General features: G+C 44.3%; 1 long non-coding RNA gene across 3 annotated transcripts in view; it reads right to left on the minus strand.

Moving 5' to 3' along the window:
- Positions 1–9,539, minus strand: part of LOC140499080 (uncharacterized) — a 58,804-nt gene extending 49,265 nt beyond the window's left edge. For 2 of the 3 annotated variants that reach the window (XR_011965266.1, XR_011965267.1), the window contains exon 1: positions 8,972–9,539. This is a non-coding gene — a long non-coding RNA (uncharacterized lncRNA). The remainder of the gene's footprint in view (positions 1–8,971) is intronic. The other variant, XR_011965268.1, reaches the window with a different exon arrangement.
- Positions 9,540–20,871: the final 11,332 nt, after the last annotated feature.

The following is a 20,871-nucleotide window of genomic DNA, read 5'->3' on the forward strand; positions in this document are numbered from 1 at the left end:
CTGACCTGCTTGCTGTGACCCCAAGGGTCTTTCCCTCCCAGGGACCCCAAACAAGCGCAGTAACATGGCCCCCAGGCTGATGGGTCATTGGATCTTGAGAAGGCTAATGACTAATGGTGTATCTGGTACAATGGGAAGAACACTGGCCCAGGTATTAGAAGATGTATCCGGTTCAAACCTGGGTCTTTTTCAGTCCTAATCTTTTTGGAGCTTTCTGATGGTCTTTTCTCAAACCCCTTTTTCATCAGTTTATCTGTTGGAAAAACTACCTGGGAAAATTATTCATTAGCTTACAGCGCTTAGCTATAGAGAACTCAGTCTAGAATTGGAGTGCATTTAAGGGTATGGATTTGTCTGCTGCATTTGGCACTGTAGATCAACCTCTCATCCCGACTTCTATCTCCTCTTTGGGTTTTCATGACACTCCTCTCTCCTAGTTCTCTAACCTGTCTGACCACTCTTTCTCAGTCTATTTTGCTGGCTATTATCATACCCTTGCCCTAACCAGAGGGTTCCCCAAGGCCCTACCCTGGGCCCTTTTCTCTTCTCTCTGTTTACTTTCTCTGGGTAACCTCACCAACAATCAAGCTTTTAACTCTCACCTCTATGCACATGACTCCCAGATCTGTGTATGGTGTGTTGTGTTACGTTGTGTTTGTGTTGTATTGTATATCCCCAGTCTCTCACCTGAACTTCACTCCTGAATCCAGTAGCCTGGATCCAGTAGTTGGTCATTTTGAACTGGATGTCCTGGGGACATCTTAAACACAAATGCTAAAGCTGAATGCATTATGTCCACCCCCCCAAAGCTTTCCTATTTCTGATGAAAGCACCCACCCAATGTTCCACATTTGCACCTCAAGATTATTCTTGATTTCTCCCTCTTCCTCATCCTACATATCCAGTCACTTGTAAACTTTGCTCTCTCTACCTTTGTGACAGCTTTCACAATGCACTCCCGTGCCCACTCTGTACTAAGTTACTGCCTTGGTTCAGATGCTTATCACCTCTCACCTAGATTATTTTAATAGCTTCCCAATTGGTCTCCCAGCCTCAAGTCTCTCCCCACTCCAGTATAGCCTACACACTGTTGCCAAACTCATTTTACTTACATACAAAACTGATGCTGTGACTCTCCCACTCAATCAATTGCCATGACTTCTTAGTGTCTCTGACATAAAATAATAAATTCTTCTGCTTAGCTTTTAAAGCCTTACATATCCTGCTCCAGCCTAGCTTTCCAGCCCCACTGGACCCCTTCCTGAACTCTGTGATCCAGTCAAACTCTCCTTCTGTCCGTCACACTAGATCCTTTATCTCCCATTTCTGTGCCTTGGCACTGACCATCCCCAATGCCTGGCATGCCCTCCCTCCTTATGACTGTTCTGCAAAGTGTCTCTCTTCCTTTAAGATGCTCAGGTACCATCTTCTACTAGAAACCTTTCTTGATACCCCCCAGCCATTAATGCCTTCCCATACAGACTACCCAGGATTTAATTGTGTGTAGTTAACTATTTCAGGTCCTAGCTAAAATCCCACCTTCTCTAGGAAGTCTTTCCTGACACCCCGCCCCATTCTAATCCCTTCCCTCAATCGATTTTCTCTGATTGATCCTGTCCACAGCTTGTTTGTACCTAGTTGTCTGCATGCTGCCCACCCCCTCCCCCCAACATTAGACTGAGCTTCTGGAGGGCAGGGGCTGCTTTGGCCTCCCTTTATTTCCCCAGGATTTAGCACAGCGCGTGGCTGGCACATAGCAGGTGCTTAACACATTTTTAATTGATTATTTAGATTTATTCTCTTTGTATTTATGCTGAAAAAATGTGTGTATGTGTATGTATGTACATGTGGACGTATGTATGTATGCATGTATGTGGTAGGTAGGTGGTGAACTCAAGAAGACCTAAATTCAAATCTAACCTCAGGCACTTACTAGCTATGTGATTCTGATCACTTCACCCTGCTTGCCTCAGTTTCCCCATCTGTAAAATGAGCTAGAGAAGGAAATGGCAAACCACTCCAGTATCCCTGCTAAGAAAACCCTAAATAGGGTCATGGAGAGTTGGACATGACTGAAAAATTGAACAAGGCACTAAGCTAAGCGCTGAGAGTGTAAAGAAAGCCCTGCCCCCCAAATCCCTGCTCTCAAGAAGCTTACAGTCAAGTGGGGAAACAACTCGTAAACAACGATATACAAACAAGATATCGACAGGCTACATTGGAAATAATCAGCCGAAGGAAGGCGCTATCATGGAGGGCAATTGGGAGTGGCTTCTTGTAGGGGATGTTTTTAAGATGATGACTCTGTGATTCTATGATCTAGGGACCCCCAGTCCCTCCCCCAAACTCTGACCACCTTCCAAACCATGTAACCCACTCACCCCCACACTCACATTTCCCACCCACTGGCTCTGGAAATGGTAGACCAAGCAACATGGAAAGGACACGTCCATCAATTTCCCTGTGGCTCGGAGACCCTCCAACCCTGTGACTTCCAACTCAAAACACCCTCCCTAGACACCACTCCCCTCTATGTGGTATCTAATATAACAACGTCCTCAAAGGGAGAGACTCTAATTTTTTGTGCCCTATTTGTGCCCGGCACATAGTAAGACCTTTAAAAATGCTTTTCACTCCTCCTTTCACTGGGGTCTTCAAGAAGAGGGTGGCTAACTTTTGGTCAGGGAGGCTGCAGAGGGCACTCCTATGCAGATATGGGTTAGACGAGGGAGAGCCCCCAAGGATCTTCTTACTCTGAAATCCTGCAATTAGCAAGCATTATTGAATGTGCAAAGCATAACAATCCTCAGGAAGGATTCACCTTGGGACCACTTAGGATATTAATTTATTGTAAAGGCTGTGGCTATGGTTACAGGTCCCTCAACGCCTTCCCAGTAATGAATAGCCAGATGCAAACCATCAGGAGCAGAATTTCCCATGGTGCCCCGAGGTTGCTGCTTCCAGACTTTAGAGCTGCGCTTGTTTGCCGGCCCCACTGTCCTTTCCCCAAGGACACAGCCCTTTATATGAGTCAGTAATAAGTTCCAAGTACTGAGCGTCCTAAATGTCACTGCTCATGCTGTCCCCACACACTGAGGGGGCTGTCTGTGGTCTGTGCTTTTATTAGCCATATTCACAGATGAAGGGCCTCCCAGAGTGAACATGCTGGGTTTCCATGGCAACAAACCCAAGCAAGCCTTTTGTGTAATAAAGGTAGGGCTAAAATGGATAACCTTGGACCTAGAGACGATGTTGTTATTCACTCATTTCTTAGTACTGCCCAACTCTTTCTGGCCCCTTTTTGGGGGCAGAGGGTACTTGGCAAAGATACTGGAGGGGTTTGCCATTTTCTTCTCTAGCTCATTTTCCAGATGAGGAAACTGAGGCAAGAAGATGTGAAGTGACTTGCCCAGGGTCACACAAAGAGTAAATGTCTGAGGTTGGAATTGAACTCAGATTTTCCTGATGCCCAAGCCCAGAGCCCTATCCACTGTACTGCCAACTGGTGATTCAGTGCTTGAAAGGCTAGAAGTCTTGTGTGGCTGGGATTTAGAGTACTTAAAGAATAATGACTTGAAAATGAGACTGAAAGGGAAGTGTGGAGCTTGGTTGTAGAGTGCCTGTGAGTTCAATGGCATAGAGAATTCCAGGTGTGGAAATTCACCCCCTGGCAGTTTGGTGGAGTGAAAAGGGTGATGGATTCTGAGTTGTCAGAGAACATGAGAGCAAAAATCCTGTTCCTGCTGCTCACTGATAGCATGATCCTGGGCAAGGCCCCTAAGCCTCCGCTTCTTCTTCTATAAAATGAAGGGGCTGGGCTTGATGCCTCAAAGACCCTTTCCATCCCTAAAACTCTGGTCCTCACTTATTCCTTTTCCCTGGTTAAGTGCAATTCCTATCTTTCCATCCCCAGAGTCTAGAATAATACCTGGCATATACCGGATGCTTACTAAATGCTTGCTGACTGATTAATTGACATAGGAAGTAGTGAGAAAGAAAGAAGGAATTAAAGGCCTTGGGTCATGATGAGTATTTTTGGAAATACACAAAAGCTCCCAAAAGATATAAGCACCATCTCTGGACTTCTTCCCTAACTCCTACCTGCATTACAGGCCAGATTCCCAGAGGATGACTGACTAGCTTTTCCCATCAGGTTACCCTGAAAGACTGGGGTTCATAGAACTATTGTTGAAAAGCCCCTATCTTGTGTGCTCTTCATTATTAATCAACCAGTAGAGCTATATTACCTTTTAGAAAAGGATTTGCTGAGAAAGTATAGCAAGATCGAAGTTGCAAAACAATTACCCACTCACCCACCTTGGGCTACATTGTCTCACTGTACACTCAAGTTCCCTAAGGGGACAGTGGGCTGAAACTTATAGTACAAAGGCATATGTGTACAGAGCAAACAGGGCCAACAAGTGACTCCTCACTCTTCACCACAAAGTCCTTTACTCCCTTTATGAAGTCCTCATGAGAGACTTTGTGAAGTCCTTGTGTGCCAGGCCTAGAGGCCTGTGGGCTACCTGAGTCTTCTTACCTCACCTCTCGAGGTCTTCGGCTGGCCAAGCCGGATGCTCGTATGAGAGAAAGGACGTTCCAGAGTCGAACAAGGGTTGAGCTTTATTCAGGGTTCTGGTTACAAGTGCAGGGGAATTCTTCCTTAGGAGGGAGCGAAGAATCTCCCAAGGAGGCAAAGATCTTACAATAAGAGATTGGAAGTAGAAGTGTAAGTGGGGAGAGAGGGGGAGGGAAGAGCGGAGAGAGGAAAAGCGGAGCCTTCTGCCCTCACCCGTGGCCCCTCCGCCCAAGAGAACTTTCAGGCTTTCCTGACCCTACTTAAGCCCTCCCGTCGAGTAGTTTACACGTCAATACCGAGCCTGTTAGGTAACAACAGGTGTGCCCCAATCCGAGACAGCCTCCAGAGTGGGGATGCTCCTCCCATCACGTATCTCATGGGAAGAGGTGGAAATACACGAGATAGCTCGGTTCACCTCGATTCCCAGTCGTTTCCTGGGGGGCCTCGTGAGAACTCTAAGATTTAGAAGTTCCCACCTTTACCCTCCCGAGACTGTCCACATGGAATTGAGCTTCCAACCCCAGCACTTGTGGACAAATCTCTACTGGGCTTGGTGGATCAGTGCCTTTCTAGAATCTGTAGACAGCATTTCTCTTCATCATAATGATATTCAATATATGATCCTGAAAGCTGTTCCTTTCTTTAGGAAATGGTCTTTCCACTTCCATCAACAGGTTCTTCCTCTGAAATAAGCCACTAGTACTCTATCAGGCTCTGCTGTGGAGTGGTACCAGCTAGCAGACCTTTGATGGCTGGAATGCTACCTCAAAAACACAATGGCTGTGTAACCTTGGGTTTCTTCTCAGTTTTTCCAGGTAATTCTCTAAGACTTTGAGTTGTTGATCATTTGCTAATCTTGATAGGTGAACGCAATCCCTTCATTGCAATATCTCTGGACCAATGAAATCACTGGGACTGAACCATAACAAAAATTCAGAACAGGTCCAAAAGGACATGCAATAGAGAATGTGGCTTTTTTCCATATGGCACAAACTCATGTGCTGAATAAGCAACCAAGATTATGTTTTGATCATCAGCTCACAGGAGTCAGAGGACCCAAGGTCTAGAGCAGGATGGGACATCTAGTGTAGCCCCTAGACTTTACAGATGAGGAAACTAAGCCCAAACAGGTGGAACGACTTGTCCCAGGTTGTATTAGTTATAAGTGACTGAGCCTGGATTTCACTTCAGATCCTCGACCTCCCAAGCCAGGACTCTTGCAACCCCCTCATTGATCAATGAACAACCAGCCAACACTTATTAAATGCCAACTATATTCCAGGCATGGTGCTAGGTACTGAGAAAGAAAAAACCCTAAATAGTTCTTAGATAGAGCTTACATATGGGTGAACTGAGATCCAGAAACATGATGGGACTTATCTAAAATCACACTGCTAATAAGCAGCAGAGCAGGAAATTGAGCCCTGGTCTTCTGAGGCCCAATCCAACACTGCTTCTCCCTGGTACTCAATCAATCAACTAGCATTAATTAAATACCCACTATGTTATATTCCAGACACTGAAGATAAAAAGACAAAGATGGAAATAATCTCTCTTCCCAAAGACCTTACATTCCAGCTATTTTCCCCCACACCTGCCAACCCCCAAAATCTTTGTATATAAACCATAGTTTCAGCCAAGTCTCTCACTCCAAATGATGGGTAATGTGAACTCTGTCCTTGGCACCATTCATGGGTCATGGGTTTGTGTACATGGGAAATGTTTGTAGTCCTCTTCTAGAATTATGCCAGGTCACCTGAGTAGTAGAGATTATTGAGAGATGGTGACCAAGACCAATTCATCAATAAATTAATTAATATTTTGAAGACAGAGGGACTGCCAGAATGGCCTGTCACACCTGGAACCCTACCTAGAATTCTGCCTTGTGTCTTGAGAATTTTGCTATAAGATTATAGGTCTATAATTGAAATGGACCTTAAATTTCATTTAGTCCAACCACTTCATTTTACAGCTGGGGAAATTAAGGCCCAGGAAGTTTTCCTAAGGTCACACAGGCAGCAAATATTAGAGGTGGAATTTGAACCTAGGTCCTTGGACCCCAGAGTCAGAGCTCTTTCTATTATGCCATTCTGAATCCCTATTAGTAATAAGGTGATATGTAGCAAGAGCAAAGTATAACTGATAAACTGTCCTATCTTCCATTGGTATCAATGCCAAATACTCTTGGCACTTGATATCAACAGAAGACAAGGACAATTCAGATACTTACTAGCTATGGGACCCAGGGCAAGTCACTTCACCCTGTTTGCCTCAGTTTCCTTATCTGTAAAATAAGCTGGAGAAGGAAATGGCAAACCACTCCAATATCTTTGCCAAGAAAACCACAAATGATTCATGAAGTCATACATGACCAAAACAAATGAACGGCAGCAGCCAAGAGAACTGAAATAACACCAAGAACTTGTTGGGTGGAAAGATCTAAGGGAAGACTTGGGTAAGAGTTGGACAGGTTTAGTAGGCATGGATGGGGCACTGTCTGTTTGGTAGAGTTCTCATATCTCTGAGATCCAAAGCCACTGAAGTCTTCAAGTAACCTACCTTACCAAACTGAGCATCTACTGCCATGTAATTCAGGGAATTCGGCTGGCCATTCCCTAGACATTTCATCTCCTGTCTCCCCACCTTTGCAAAGGCCTGAGATGTTCTCCTTTCTGCCCCTCCCTACCCCCTTGAACTCTGGGAACTCAGCTCATGAACCATCCACCATAGGGTGCCTTGCCTCACCCCTCCCCTGACTTACTAGTCCCTTCTTCCTCCAAATTACTCTCTATATATTTGTGTTTAATTTTCTGTGTGCATGTTGTATTCCCCCTCCCCATTAGAATGGAAGCTCCTTGAAGGTAGTGATGGTCTTTTGCCTTTATTTGTACGCCCAGAACCTGATACAAAGTCTGCCCCATTTGTTGTTGATCATTTGTTTCAGTGGTATCTTACTCTTCGTGACCCCATTTGGGGTTTCCTTGCAGGTACTGGAGTGGTTTGCATTTCCTTCTACAGTTCATTTTACCAATGAGGAAACTGAGGTCAACAGGGTTAAGTGATTTTCCCAGGGTCACACAACTAATAAGTAGCTTATGCTGGATTTGAACTCAGGAGGATGAGTTTTCCTGACTCCAGACACTGGACCACCTAGCTGCCTCTCTGTGCCCCTACTATGCCTGTCCCATAGGCATATAAATTAATTAATCAATCAATCAATCAATTAATTAATTAATTAATTGTTTATTTATTATATTATTTTTTCATTTATTTATTTTGTTTTCTTTTTAAAATTTATTTTATTTTTATTTATTATTTACTTATTTACTTATTAATAAAGGATTGATGACTGACTGGTGTGTGAATATAATGGAATATTCCTGCCTCATAAAAAATGGTGAATTAGAAACTTGGGAAAATGTCTATGAATAGATGCAGACTGAATTAAATACAGTAATCACAATATAAATAGATAATACAAAAGCAAGACAACTCAACTGATGCCATGAAGTGCCAGCAACTGAGCTTGGCCCTGAGAAGAAGGCATCTCCCCAGAATCTTTGCAGATGTGGGAGACAATGGGTGTGGATAATTAAATATTAATGCCAGACTTTGGGGGGATGTGTTGGTTAGTTTTAATGAATTGTTTTATTTTTCCTACTTTTTTATCCTTTATTATAAGGGATGTCTGACTAGATGGAAGGGGAGATAGGGATATGTTGAGAAATGTCAGTGATGTTAAAGAAAAGCTCTCAATAAAATGTATTTTTTAAAAATAAAAACAATTTTTAAAAGGGTACAGTGAGATCCTACCAATAAGATTAATCATTCACATTTCTGCAGCATGGTAAGAATTACAAAGCTCTTTTCCCACAAATATTCCTATGAACTATGTTAGTGCAAAGTTCTCATTTCCATTTTGCAGATGAGAAAACTGAGGCTCAGAGATGCTCTCACAGCTAATGAGAGTCAGAGTTGGAACCTATACTAAGTGCCAGATCTTGGGAAAGGCTCTGATGATACACAGAAAAAAAGAAAATGGAACAATCCATCCTACAAGAGATTATATTTTTGTATGTTTTCCCATTTCAGAAATAGAGGGGATAGAGTTTGTAATGGCAGGAGCCCCTCCCCTTCCAATTTGTTAGCAATCTTTCCATCATCAACCATCCAAGTCAGGTTTGGTTTCCATTCTGTCCAGGTGGCCATTTGGAGCAAGGCAAATACAGGATGTTTATGGAGGACCAATTGTGAGAAGCTGGGAGGTCTGGCTCCTTGCCCTGATCCCTATCAGTTCCAGACTTAACTGGAAATTAAAGGAAAGTTCTAACCAGAGAGGCCCCCAGATCGTCCCCAGCATCCCCACCCAACCCAGCCTGCCAGCATCCCTACCTCCAAATCTCACGGAATCCTGAGGTATTAGTTTCAGAAACCTCTTGTACAAGTCATGTCAGGCAAACAGAAAAAACTCGGTGTAGACTCTAGAGGCAGTGGGAGCCGACTGGGGAAAGGGAGACTAGCAAGGAGAGAGTTAAGTGCCAAGCTCCAGCTCCTCAGGGTGGGAGTGGGAGCACCTGAGCAGGAGGAATGAAGAAAAGAGAAGAGAGCCCTGTGGACAAGAGATAACAAAGGACAAAAGTCAGCCCAGCTCCTCTGCAACCTTCGAGGTCGCCCCAGATGCCACATGATGCAAACAAACAATCCTGCCAAATTTCCCATCCCCCACATCTGATGAAGGGGCCACAGCTTTGGAGGAAAGAGGAACCGTCCTCTGGAAAGCAAACTGCCTCCCCTCCCTCTTCCGAAGCTGAGAGATCCAAATGCACAAAGCAGTGGGCCCAACTGAGAAGTCACTGGGCTGGGGATCTTGGCAGAAACAAATCCCAGGAGATCCCATTATCTGAAGAAACCCACAAGCCACTGGAGAGGGTGGGGTGGACAGCTCCGTGCCTGCCAGGGAAACAGAGGAGGACAGGGGAGAGCCTAGACACTTTCCAAGCTAATCTTTTCCCTTGCTGTCCCGCCCTCCTCCACACCCTTTTGGATCTAATCTCCACACCCGGATCGGATCTATTCTGGCAGCTTTGGAAGAGAATCAGAGGAGCATGAGATTTTTTTGTATCTGAGCATAGTCAGAACTCCAGGAAATGAGGCAACTCCAAAGTCCAGAAACACTCATCCTCCCTCTTCTCCCTCCCCACCCCTGCCTCTTGCTGAACAGCCTTCAAAATCCCCAGCATTTCTTCACACACCAACCATCAGCCCAGTTGCAAAATTCATCTCAAAAGAAAGCAGAAGTAGCCTCTCTAGCCCTGTTTGAGGGAAATGAGTTGGTCCATTTAGGCAACTAGTGGATGGAACCCTGGATTCAGCATCAGGAAAGATGAGTTCAAATCCAGCCTCAGACACTTACTAGCTGTGTGACCCTGGGCAAGTCATTTAATAACCTCTCTGCCTCAGTTTCCTCATCTGTAAAATCAGGGGGTTGGACTAGGTGGTGTCTAAGATTCTTTCTAGATCTAAGTCTGATCCATAGATAAGATGTGTGACCTTGGGCAAGTCACTTAATTTAGTTTTCTTACCTGGGCATGATGGACTTGGACTCAGGGGCCTCTTTCAGCTCTAACTTATCTGGAATACAGAACAGAGCTAGACACATGATGGATGCTATTATTTTCAAAATGATTTAAATGAGTGTGTTAGACAAGTCAGCCTTTTACATCCCTTCCAGCTTTAAATGTTTTGGTCCTATCCTCAACACTAAGCGAAATTCCTGGCACATAATAGGGGCTAGATAAATATTTGTTGCTTAATTGATTGACTGATCATTTTAGGATGATAGATTTAAAACTGGAAAGGACTTTAGAGACCACTTAACCCTCCCTTCCCCCATTTTCATAGATGAGAAACTGAGGCCCGGAGAAATTAAGGGTTCAAGGTCACATAGGTAGTGTCAGAGGTGGGATTTAAACCCAGGCACTCTGACTCTGACACTCTCCATAAAACAAAAGTTTAGAAATAGAACGTTGGCACGTGGCCCGTGAGATTCCAATTCAGTGAGTGGAATGGGATTTAGGACTCAGCCCTTGGCTCCTCATTCTCCCCAGGACACTTTCAGAGCTTCCCCTGAAAACTATGTGGATAAACAGTTTACCTGTGAGGATTCCTTCCCCACTGCTGATTTGGAAGCTTTCTCTACCAGTACACAGAGTGCTAAACTTGGACTCTGGAAGACCTTCGTTCAAATCCTCCCTACAACACTTAGCAGCTGTGTGACTCTCAGCAAGTCACTTCACCTTCGTCTATCTCTGTTTTCTCATCTGTAGAATGGGGTTGATAACAGCGTAGTATATGAAGCACTATATACACCTTAAAAGCTACGTTGGAGTTAGGCTTACCTTCAGATTTAGAGTTAGAAGGAGTTTTAAAGGCTGTCTAGTTCCATCTCTTCATTTTACAGAGAAAGGAAACTGAGGATTAGTAGGAATCATGGGATCATAAAGCTACAGCTAGACAGGACCTGAGAGGTCATCTAGTTCAACCAGCTCCTTTTACAGATAAGGAAACAGACCCAGGGAGTCCAAATTACTTGCCTAAGGTCATGCAAAAAAAAAAAAGAAAAAGATGACAGGCAGTATTTGAACCCAGGTTCTCTAACTCCAGAACCAGGACTCTCTCCACGGCAATGGATTCAATAAATGTTAGCTATTCTCAGTCCTCCCGTTCTGGATGATTGTTCATATCTTTCAAAAAAAACCAAAATAAAGAAATAAACTGTTCCCGAGGCTCTGCCCAAGAAGCTGAGTTCAGGGTTTTGGTCCTTTTCATATTTGACAGCTAGGTCTCAATGGAGCCTTCAGATTGTCCATGTTATCATCCTCTACTCTCCCTCTACCACAGTGAGCCCCTTGCTTTTTCACACATTTACAAGATGATCGAGATTCCTGGTCCAGTCTTTGACTCATGTTCATGGGAGCAAGTCATTATTGGGAATACACTATAGCCTATGAGTCATTTGTGTCTTACCTATTTCTTTTGTGGCAGGGAAAATAAATAGCTGTCCTATCCTTGATAGACAGTGTCCAAAAAGTCTTAATGCTATTTTAAGCTATTGCTTAAAGACTTTTGGGACATGCTGTCTGGATGCTAGCCTACCATAGAAGGGCTGGCTCACCTACGTCCACTATGGTTCCTCACTCTTCCACAGCCTGATCCCAGGATTCCCACTGGCTGTCCCCCATTCTGGGAATTCTCTCCTCTTCATCTCCATCTCCTGGTTTCCTTGGCTTTCTTCAAGTCCCAGCTACCTTTGGACAGCCCATTCTGGTCCTGCCTTCCTGAGTGATTACCTCTATTTATCTTGTATGTCTCTTATTTATACTTAGATATTTGCATATTATCTCCTCTGTTAGACTGTGAATCCCTTAAAAACAAAGATAACTGGGGGTTTTGTTTTTGTTTTTTGCCTTAGTTTGTATCCCTAAAACTTAGCACAATGCCTGGTATAGGGTAGGTCATTAACAAATGCTTGTTAGTTTGACTTAGGGGCTCAGAGTAGCATTTACCAGGGCCTGTGGAGGTCCCAGGAGCAGAATCTAAGGTTCCATTGGTGGGGGTTGAAGGGAGGGGCAGATTTGAGGAGAATAAGAAGCACAGTGAGGGTTGGAGTGCAGATGGCTTGGTTTGGAATGACCTGGAAGTCATTTGGAGCCCTGGCCCTAGATAGGACAAATTGAAAAGTGTCTTATCAGAGTCCAGAAACCTAGGGGCCAGAGTCCAGGTTCTGATGGGAGGGGGGTGAGGAAAATGACTGGAATTAAAAATGAGTATTACCTGGAGGTCATCAGTAAAACATACTGTGGGCAAGATCAGGCGGCAATGCACAACAGACATCAGGGATCTCAAAGATCTAATCCAATAAAAATTTATTAAGGGTACTATGTGCCAGGCACTGTGCTAAACCTTGGGGATACAATTAATAAAAATAAAGGCAGTGCCTACCCTCCTCAAGTAGCTAATGGTAGGGAGACAACACACAAAAGGAAGCAAGAAGAGGGTAAATGAAAACCAGGCTATGTTCTGCCATGGGGCATCTTGTTCCACCATCTTGAAACCAGGGAGGGCAGCAGATGCAGAGGAGAGTGAACTGAGTCCAGTTTCTTCTCTCTATGAAGGAAGGTATTGGGAGGAGCTTGGTACTCAGCTCTCCAATCAGAGGGAAGAGAAATCTGAAGGAGGTGGAGTCAGTTAAGGCTTCAGTGAGCAGCTTAGTGATTAGGATAGGGTTGGTCCCTTGGCAAGAGCAAGATGTGACAGCCTGTGTGCCCCACTGCTATGCTCTTCATGTCAGGAGAAAGCAAGAAAGGTCCCCAGCACTTTGGGTGGGTGGGTCCTTGGGTGAATCCAGTGGGAAGAAAAAGACAAGAATTGTACAACATAGACAAGTATGGATAAGTTGTGTGGAAGTGATGGGGTTCAGACTCTGGGAACCTCCTTGAACTCAAATCTGTTACCCTTAACCTAGCCTGGCTACATTATCTGTTACCTCTTGCTTGCCCCATCTTCTTCCCACCCAAGTCCTCCATTGTTTGATACTTCCCAATTGCCTCCAGTTGTTTCCCACCCTTGATTAGATCACTAGTTACCCCAGTCTCATCAAGATCCTCCTTAGACCCTCCTCCCAGACTATTAGACCTCCTCTAGATCTTTCTCACGGTCTTTCTGTATCTAAGTTCCATCTCATTTCCATGAAGACACTCAGATTCAATCCAGCTCAGCCTCTGTCTAACTGAGATTCTATCTGGCTCACTTATCAATACAAGAGTCACAAACGCTTAGACTCCTTAAGAGTCAACACAATATGGCAAACCTTTAATGAACTTTGTTTTACTTTGGCTGAAAGAAGTCTTGAGTTGAATTCTTTTGGCAGGGTCCGAAGTGTTGGTATTTTGGAGCCCCGAGAACTCCAAACCTCCTATGGTTCCTAGACCTCAACAGAAACATTAAAAACCTCCTTTTTAGTTCAACAGAAACTCCTTTACTAGTCTAAAACCCTTCCCAGACTTTCCCCTGTTTGAAAATATGGAAAAAGTGGTAAAGAAAAAAAATCCCAGGAACAGAGCAAAGGTGGAAACCAAGCTGAATAGTTAGGATCAGGGCCTGATCCTCAGGCCCAGGAGGAGTTGAGCTATGATCCACCAAAGGGCAGCATTCCCTTTTCTCTTCAGGAAGGATTCAGATCCTGATGTAGGCAAGACGCTCTCCTTATGGACCCAGAAGAATCTTGGGAGCAGCTGAGTAGTGGCTATTACTGGAGAGTTAACCCCACACTGGAACATCATGATCTCTGCCTTGCTCAAGATTCCTATAAATGTTACTTCCAATTTTCTTGGGTTGGGAAAATGTCCAAGAGCTTGGGAGAATGATGCCATTGTAAATGTTTCTCTCTTTAGGCTACAAAGGCCGCTTGGACTTAGAATAGTGATGTTAAGTTAATAACAATTATTTCTGCAGACGTGACTAAATTGCAGAGGAGTGATGACAATATTAATGATAATAACAGTTATATGGTACCTACTATGTGCCAGGCATTGTGCTTTACAAATGTTAGCTAATTTGATCTTCACAAAAATCTGTTACTGTCCTCATATTACAGTTGAGTAAACTGAGACAAACAGAGTGACACATGGTCACACAGCTCATGTCGGAAGCTGAATTTGAACTCAGGTCTTCCTGACTCCATGCTTCGTACCCTGTAGTATGAATATTGTTTCTTTGCTCGTTGCAATCAGAAATAGTGGGACAGAACATCTTCCTGGGTGAGATCACAGATCCATTCGCCCGGGTAAGTGTATGATTTTACATTTATTTATTTTTATCAAATTTCCTCTTATGGGATTTTCCTTGACTTTCTAGTGTGACAATTTCATCGGGCCTCCTGTTGCTGCCATCCAACACATTAGCTATTCCTCCCAGCTTTTGGACCACTGGTAAATGTGATCTGCATGCCAATAATGTCTTTAACCAAGAAAGCTCTGGGCCATGACCAGCCCCTGGGGCACTTCCCTGGAGACCTCCTTCCAAACCCTCATGCATAGCATATGACCACTCTGGCTCCCACTCTGGCTGTCCGTCCAGTTTTCCATCCACTTAACCCTACCATCATTTGGCACAGGGTTTGGCAGGGGCCCTAGCTTGCCAACCCTGGATCCAAATCTCTCCATATTTTCTACAAGAATAATATTAGGAATTTTGCCAAATCCTTTGCCAAACAACTAGAATAACTGTAGGTATCCCTCTGGGCTCTGTCCTGGGACCTCTTCTTCATCTTTGCCTTCTGGCTTTCCCATCTTCTACAAGAAGCCTTTCCCAATTTCTCTTCATTGGAGTACCTTCCCTCTCTTAATGATTCCCTATTTATCCTACACATAGCTTGTTTGTACGTATTTGTTTGCTCCTTGTCTCCCCCATCAGATTGTGAGGTCCTTGAGAGCAGGGACTGTCTTTTATCTCTTTTTGTCTGGCACATAGTAGGTGCTTGACAAATATGTATTGACCGATTGATTGATCTCTTATCTGCCAGCTGAGGATCTTGTCTGGTCTATTTTGAGTCACTTCCTATAATGGGTGGGAGAAGGTGACTTTCTCTATCTACCCTGGCTTCCTCTGAGCTATCACCAATCATCCTGACTTAGGTCTTACCACTGGACTCTAGAGGAGAGAGTGAGGCTGGTGACCTTGTACAGTTCATTTGCAAGTCAAGGCATCACTCTCCAGATGTCACTGATCTTCTTCAAGAACAAAGGAGAAATACCACCCTGGCTTCCATGTGGCCCTGAGCATGTGATGTCTAAGACACATTTACTGCCCAGGCAAGCCTGAGCCTCAGCTGCAGGCTTTTGTGTTTGTTCATTCTCAGCAGATGAGTTTGGATTCCAAGATTGATTTGCCCAAGCTTAGAGATGACCTTGAGAGTTTGAGAGGTCAGAAAGCCCTGAGTTCTTTGGGTTGGACCTGACTGGTAGCCTGAGGAGGAATCCTCAGAAGTTATTCCAGCACTTTGGGGAAAGAGTTCTACCAACAAGAGGGCCCAGGCTTGCTTGGTTTTGCCAGAAGATGTGTACCAGAACCTAGTAAGACAGTGCAGAACCAAGGTGAAATGGAACCATGCCTCTTCAGGACAAAACTGCCTTATCTCCAGTTGAGGTTTAACTATAAAATTTCCAGAACAGAGTAACCATAGTTATAAGTTAAAATACTGAATCCTAGTTTGAGTTATATTAATGCTTACCATGAATATGTATCCTTTAGCAGTGTGTGTGTGTGTGTGTATGTATGTTAATGTGTGTGTGTGTGTGTGTGTGTGTGTAGCATATAAATACTTATCCCAAACTTGATTTACATTAAACATTGAGTACCTTTCTATTTTCCCCCTCACTTGAGGATACACTAGGTATGACCCACAAGCTAAGCTATAAGCCATTTTTCTCCAGAGCATCAGACAAGGCCACACAATGAGTTGAAGCATGTGAGAATAGATAGCTTAGACTTTGTCTCTTTAGAGACCAGACTTTCCTCATATTGAACCCAGTAGGGAACATACATGCATGGGTCTAGAGTAGAGCAGGGATTGGGGGAGGGATTGGGTATAGCATCCTAGAGCTTAGAACCAAGAGCAGTTTTTATTGGTTGAAGAAGGATTACAGTTTAGCTCACTGACCCATAATTTTCAATCCACCCTCTTCCCAGTGTGACTCAGGGCAACGGCCTTTGGGTGCTGCTAAGGCCAATTTGGGGATAAGACTCTGAGTGCGTGCTCCTCAATCCACCATGATTTTTTGGCCTCTGTCTCCCTTGCCTCTGAAGTCTATGTGTCAGAAACAGAGGTTGGAGATAAATTCTCTGGCTTGTCTTTCTCTGAGAGGCTCCGGTATTTCTTTGTCCATTGTCTCAGCTTCTGAGGCCATGGGCTCCTTATCTCTCCCATCTTTCTGGATCTTCCTATTTATTCTCCTATGTGACTGTGAGTCACTTTTCATATTTTTCTTTGCCTTTCGGGCCTACGTCTCTCTTATCTCTGGGTTCTCTATTCTGTTCCTGGGGGCAGGGTGGGGGCAAGGAAAGCATCTTCATTATCCCTCTGGGTCTTGTGACTTCACCCTTCTCTTGGCTTCTTTTGGAATCCTTTTCTCCTCCTGTATCTCTCTCTCTCTCTCTTTTCCCTTCTCTCTCTCTCTTCTCCCTTCTCTCTCTCACTTCTCCTTTCTCTCTGTGTGTCTCTCTCCTCTCCTCTCCTCTTTTCTCTCTCTTTCTCATTTTGTACTATGAAATAAATGGTGGCTCTCTGGATAGAATGTAACATCCCTGAGGACAAGGACTATCTCACCTTTGTTTTCACACCACCACCAACTCTCCATTCCCTTTGTGCCTGGTGCATGACTTGGCACATGGTAGATGCTTAATACATGCCTTTAGACTAGCTTTAGAGCACCTACAGAAAAAAGGGATCTGTGTTTGCCCATGGGCCCTCATTTCCAGGGTATCCAACAACACAGGCATTTAGAACTGGAGTTCCTTGAGAGAAAAGACTGTCTGACTTTTCTATTTATATCCCCAGTCTTTGTATATAGTTGTCATTATTCAGTTGTGGGTGACTCTTCCTGACCCCATTTGGGGCTTTCTTGGCAGAGATCCTTGGAGTGGTTTGCCATTTCCTTCTCCAGCTCATCTGACAGATGAGGAAACTGAGGCAAACAGGGTCACCAGTTAGTAAGTGTCTGAGGCCAGATTTGAACTCAGGAAGATGAGTCTTCCTGACTCCACTCCTGGCCCTTAATCCACTATGGCACCACCTAGCTGCCCATAGTAAGTGCTCAATAAATGCATTGTTCATTCATTCACTGGCCTCCTTGCTCATTGCCACAGCTCAGGGTGATCCCCTGACGCTGTGCCTTTTAATTGTCTATCTCCCACACCCGAAACTTCCCTGCCTCTTCTCTGCCTCCTGGCTTTCCTGGTTTGCTTCAAGTCTCAGCTGCATTGCCAACTTCTACAGGAAGACTTCCCCAAAGCTCCTCAATGCCAGTGCCCTCCCTCTATTACTGATCATGTCCCACCGAATCTGCACATAGCTTGTTTATACACTGTCTCTTGCTTGCTGTCTCCTAATATCAGACAGTGAGCTACCTGCAAGCAAGGATTGCATTTGTTTTTTGTTGGGGTTTTTTGCCTTTCTTTCCATCCCCATATTTTAGCACAGTACTGGCACACAGTAGACACTCAAGAAATACCTCTGTTGACTATCAAGCAGGAAGTTCTGCCATTAATGTTTCATTTCTTCCTCTCACATTTTGAATTATCTATACTTTTGCTAGTCTGGAAGAAAGAGTGAGTTTCCACTCCTCATATCTAAAGGGTAACATGACCACGGCTTATATGTATTTGTGTCCACTGATAACTTAAATTCTTTTTCCTTCCCAAAGCACTTACTTAAGGAAACCAAGGCTTTCTTTTGAAACTGTGCAGAGCTGAAACTGAGAGCCCTGAGTTGTATGTGAACAGTTCCTTATCCTGGGGACTTGGTCATTTTTTTAAAATCACCATCTGATGCAAGAATTATCTGGGGCCCCTGGAATGGCTTCTGAAAGAGGATCTAAAACTGCTCAAGCTTAGAGAGGGAAGTGCCCTTTCAGAAGGGCAAGAAAAACACAGTCAAATGACACCTTAAGAATGGGACAAAAATTGTTTTGTCCCAAAGAGAAGAAAAGCCTGGAGGGAGGAGAAAGGATTCTCCCGTGGACTTTCATGCAGCCAGAGGCAGAATTCTTGGTCCTTTGCTCCTCTCGCCCATCACGTCATGGTTCCTCCAGCTAGATGTTGCCTCCCCCCCACCCTTCCCCTTTACAGGATTCCTCCTTTACCTTTTCTTCTGCCCTTGCTCCTCTGCTTCCTTCATGGAATTCCTGGCTACCTATTATTCTCTTGGAAAAGCACCACAAGGATAAAGAATTGATGTGGGAAGACCACACTTCCAGTCCAGCTTTTAACACATACTACTGTAAGGGAGGCTTATACTTCCCAGGCCACTCCCTGACGTTCTAGGTTACAGCTAAATTACATCAGGGGAGAGAGTTTCCACAGGCGTGGAGTCCCCTACTCCAGTAAAACCACCAGGATCACAGGTTTAGCTCTGGAAGGGACTTTAGGAGCTACCTAGCCCAACCTTCTTTTTTCAAAATAAGGAAATGGAGGCCCAGAGAGGTCAGGTGACTTGATCAAGTTAACAAGTAGTTAACTAACAGATCCAGGATTCAAACCGAGGGATTGGAAGTGTCCACTTATATAGTAGCTGGCAGAGTGCCTTGGCTATTGGAGGTGCTTAGCAGCTATATCTGGGAATGAATGCCCTCATCCATAACATGGGGAATAGAGGAGCTAGACTATAAGAATTCTAAGTAATCCTACAGACCATAAACTCTATACCTGTTGCTGCTATTCAGTCATGTCTGACTCTTCATGACCCCATTTGGGGTTTTTTTGGCAAAGATATCGTAGTGGTTTGCCATTTCCTTCTCCAGCTCATTTTATAGATGAGGAAACTGAGGCAAACAGGGTTCAGTGACTTGCCCAGAGTCACCTAGCTAGTAAGTGTCTGAGGCTGGTTTGAATTCAGGTCTTCCTGACTCTAGACCTGGTACTCTATCTACTGAGCCACCTAGCTGCCTAAAAACTGTGCCTAGATGATGTCACGAACCAAAGACATTTCTTTCTCCTCTGGATGCCCTGTGTGACAGAGCTGAAGATGGAGGTCCTACTGAGGTAGTCTGTGGGTCAACAAGCATCTGCTCGAGGTTCACACAACCCATCTCCTATAACCCCCTTCTGCCCTGCTCTCCTAGAGAAAAAAATTGGAATTCAGCAGTTTTCAGGTCAAAGTGAAGAAAACCCAGAACCCAAGTGGCTTCAGTCCCCATTCCCTCCCCTGTCATTATGACACTGTTGGCTTTGGGTTGGTATGGCCTTTAGCCCCTCCAGACAAAATTCCAGTGTGTTTACAAACTTCATTCCCTTTTTCTGGAAGCTGGACACAGGTGAGCCTGTAGACATAAGATCCGCTCCAAAAAAGTAGAAAAACCAGGAAAATCAGAGGGCGCTAAGAGAGTTAGCTGGGGAAAGACTGAGACATCATCAGATTGGGGAAGGAGGCAGAGAATAAATGAAGAAGGGAAAATGAGGAACAGTCCCTCTAAACATCCAGGAGATTAGAGGCTGTAGCAAACACTGGACTAAGTCAGGTGAGGTGATGTGCCCAGGGTCTGTGCTCCTCTCAGCAATGCATATGGACCCTTATCCAACCATGACTCCCTATTCTGGGTTACTCCTGGACTCTGCACCTTCCCTTCGATCTTCCTCGAGGGAGACCTACTGTGTGTCAGGGATCTTCCTCTTCCCAACAATGCAGGCAAACCCTCATCCATCCACATCTCTTGTCCATCTGTATCATCTCTTTGATCCTCCACAGGGGAAACACGTTCTAGAGGGGACTTCCTCTAGAACGCTTGGTACTACATGGCATATTAATGGTGCCCATTGGCCATCTGGTGGTTATCTCTCAGTTCCATAATAAGATAAAGAGGCAGGCATGCTTTATTTAGAAGTCATTCAGCTTTCCTGAACATTTAATCTACATCCATAAAATATGTATATGTAGCTAGCTAGCTTTTAAATAATACTTTAAGGTTGGCAAAACACTTTACACATATTTACATGTACTACTGTGTCTCATTTGACTCTCACAACAACCCTATCAGGTAAATGTTATCATTACCCCATTTGACAGGTGAGGAAACTGAGATGAGAGAAGCCAAGTATTAGAAACATAATTTAAACTCAGGTCTTCTGGATTCCAAGTGCAATACTCCTCAACTTAAAAGCCCTTATCCATCTCACAGGGTTGCAGGGAGCAAAAGGATGTGAAAAGCTTAAATCCCTAGAAAAATGGAAGTAATTATAACTTTTGTTACTTGCAAGTGGTACCTGCTATGATCAAGTGAGTGAAAAAAACAGAAAATTAAAGATAAAGGACTTGTAGCCCTCTAATTTCCATGACCTCCACTGATACAGGTAGCAATGTCACTATGTGTTCCTATCCTGTGATCCTTCTGTCTGAAAATCCTCCTGAGAAGGTCCCCATCACCAGAGGTCTTCAAGCACTATCAGGATGGACATTTTGGGGAGAAGTTGTAGAAGCGATTGTCATTTGTAAATGTGTTAGACCAGATGGATTCTGGGGC

The sequence above is a fragment of the Notamacropus eugenii genome, chromosome 4 (assembly GCF_028372415.1).
Source record: "Notamacropus eugenii isolate mMacEug1 chromosome 4, mMacEug1.pri_v2, whole genome shotgun sequence".
Classification (NCBI taxonomy): Eukaryota; Metazoa; Chordata; class Mammalia; order Diprotodontia; family Macropodidae; genus Notamacropus; species Notamacropus eugenii.